This window comes from Setaria viridis, chromosome 5 (genome assembly GCF_005286985.2).
Source record: "Setaria viridis chromosome 5, Setaria_viridis_v4.0, whole genome shotgun sequence".
Lineage (NCBI taxonomy): Eukaryota > Viridiplantae > Streptophyta > Magnoliopsida > Poales > Poaceae > Setaria > Setaria viridis.
Genome location: NC_048267.2, coordinates 44,801,162 through 44,804,139, shown reverse-complemented (window position 1 = coordinate 44,804,139; position 2,978 = coordinate 44,801,162). Strand labels below are relative to the sequence as shown.

The window sequence follows — 2,978 nt, the reverse complement described above, 5'->3', positions numbered from 1 at the left end:
ATGACGTGCAAACCGTGGCGACAACTCTTCACCGATCGCGCCTTCCTCCGCCGGCTCTGGCCAGACCTGCAGGGCCAGGGGCACCGGTCACACCTCCTCGGCTTCTTCTTCCAGCAGAAGGGTTTCGTGCGCAGGATGAAGATGATGAAGGCACGGGCGAGGCAGCACTCCCTCCGCCTTCGCGCCCGCCTTCCTGCCGGCACCGGGGTCACCGCTCGGCCCCAGGGAGCGCGCCCTCACCGCCTTCGTCGCCTTCCTGCCGGAGTTCTTCGTGTTACAACTTGGTCGTCAATAGAGACAGGTTGGCAATCGACCGATCGAGATTTCAGTGGCCAATACAATAGAAAAGGTCAAGTCATTCATTACAAAAGGAAACAAATTCACCCATGCTTCATAGTTCATAGACATTCTTTAAAAGATTATTACGTATTGGATGCCAATAAGCATCTAGTGCTTGGCCTTTCGATGTTATAAGCAGCGATACATCTTCTTTTTTCCCTACGATGTCTACGGCCTACATTTCTGATGTTCAGCAAAAGAAAAAAAAACACAGAAATTTGCTAAAAACACACTTCTTACGTTCCAAACAACTGAAATTTGGGTGCTGTCCAGCCGACGGTGTGAAAATAGCCAATGGCGCGTCACTGCCCTTTTCTTCTACGCCACGAGCGTCACCGATCCCAACTTCGATCCGGATCAGTTTCTCTGTGCGATCCCTTGAATTCCGTAGGGCAAATCCCTTGAAGTAAATTATTCTCCACCCCTTCCCGTACGCAACAGCGCTTAGCCGCTTACGATCATGGCGGCGGCAGCCGTTACCAGGAGACGCAAAAGCACAGACGGCGGCGGCATCGCGGCTTTACCTGATGAACTCCTCCTCGAGGTCTTCTCCCGCGTGGGCAACGTCAAGGCCCTCTTCCTGTTCGCCGTGACAAGCCGACGGTGGCTGCGCCTCTTCACCGACCCGGCCTTCCTCCGCGAGCTCTGCCCGGGGCACGGCGAGGGCCACCGCGCGCGCCTCCTCGGCTTCGTCCCCCGGCAGGCTAAATTGCACGTGGATAGTCCAAGCACAATGAAGATGCGGATGGCGCAGCGCACCTCCGTCTCTCGACTCTCCGCCCACCTTCCTGCCGACGCCGGGGTCGCCGCTCGGCCCCACGGAGCGCGCCCTCACCTCCTTCGTCGCCAACGACGACGGCACCTTCAACTACGCCCAGCCCCTGGCGGCCACGGAATCCTCCTCCGCCACATCGTCGTCAACCGCGGCAGCTGCTGCATCAGAAGAAAACCCGACATCCACTACCGCCTCCTCGACCCCGTCACCGGCGCGCACGACGAAGTCGCCCCGCCGCCGGAGTGCGCGTGCGTTAATCACGCAAACGGCTACGCCATCCTCACGGCCGCCGACGGCGACCACATCAACCGCGAGCAGCGGCCGCCGTCGTCGGCACCGCACCCCGCGTTCTCCGGCGAGCTGCTCCTCGTCGGCGCTCCCACCTCGACAACAACCGCTTGCGCCAGCACGTCCACTCCTTCTCCGGCACCACGCGCCGCTGGAGCGCGCTCGCCCAGATCCGGCACCACAACCGCCTCCGTATGGTGGGGGTGCGAGCCGCCGTCGTGCACCGGGGCGCGGCGCCCTGGCTGTACGCCGATGACACGATCGACGCCTCCGTGCCCCAAGGCAGAAGAGACCTGTACCTGCTAAGCGCGTCGACGGCGACGGGGCGCGCCTCCGCGTCCGTGACCAAGCTCGCTATCAAGGCCGCCGGCGGGGTGCCGTACCTGTGTGTCCGCCGGGACGGCAGGTTCTCGCTCGCCCGGGTGCACCCCACGCGCGTCGACGTCTGGACGCAGCCAGACGGAGACGACGGCGGCGACATGGTGGCATGGCTCCATGCTCAGTTTTATGGAAAAGAATGGCTCCTCTCGCAGGTGATCCAGATGCCGGCGGCGGCGGTGCCCGCCGGCGCGAACTTCATGTGCTGCAGCTGGTTCCACTTCAGCAAGGGGGCGATGATGGCCGTGTACGGCGGCAGCGGCGTCTTCGTCCTTAACCTCGAAACGAAGGCGATAGAGAAGATCATGGACCTGACTTGGTGCGATCCCAGCCGCGGGTATTACAGCTGCCTGCCGTACGAGATGGATCCGCCGGAGTTCTTCATAGGCCGGCTGGGTGGACGGGCGATGGAGACGGAGGAGCAGGCGGGGCTCACTATGAGAGATTAATCAACTTAGTGATTTGGAGTATAACCACATGTAGGAGGGTGAAGGCCATGCAATGAAAGTGTTCTTTCTTTTCGAAGTGGTGAATTGAGAAAAAGATAACATTTCAGATTTACGCATCTATTGTCATTGGCTTATTGAACCCAGCCAGCATTTTTTCCAGAGCTACAGTACCTCAACTCGGCCAGCATTGAAGCAATGTAAGTGACTGCAAAAACTCGTGTTCATGCCTCTAGTCCAGACCATGGGCTATAATAGAAGAAAGCCCGTTGCTGCTACCCTGCTATTTCGAGGCCCACGGGCGCAAACTGGGTCAGTAGATGACTGTTCCGGGCTCCACGAGCGGCCCAGCATTATTTCCTCTTGTACCTCGAACCTAAAAAATTCTTCGAGTGCCAGTTCTTTCCTCCTCTCCTACGCACACGTTTGGGCGTTTCCAATGTGGCCAAAACCTAGCCTTGTGTTTTTCTTCTTCTTTTACAGAGCAACAGGGTGTGGTTTTCTTGTTCATCAGCAATTCAGCACGGCACCAGAGAAGAAGATGGAATGTCAAGAGCTCCTGTTTGTTTCCACCAGCTTACCGATAAAAATAAGCGAGAATCTCACCAAACGTCTCGCTTATTTTTCCAAATTCTTACTTATGTAGTAAGTCGCTTCAGAGGTTTGAACTACAAGAAACGAGAAAATCTTCGTTTAAATTATAGTTCAAGCACAGCGACAAACAGGGCCATAAGCTACGATTTGCCTGATGG

The 2,978-nt window shown here is 57.4% G+C and overlaps 1 non-coding gene across 1 annotated transcript; it reads left to right on the top strand.

The window, feature by feature from the left end:
- Nucleotides 1-492: 492 nt before the first annotated feature.
- On the top strand, nucleotides 493-2,431 carry LOC117856583 (uncharacterized). The gene is made up of 2 exons (XR_011898276.1): nucleotides 493-1,483; nucleotides 1,522-2,431. It is a non-coding gene; the product is annotated as an uncharacterized protein (transcript).
- The last annotated feature ends 547 nt before the right edge of the window (nucleotides 2,432-2,978 follow it).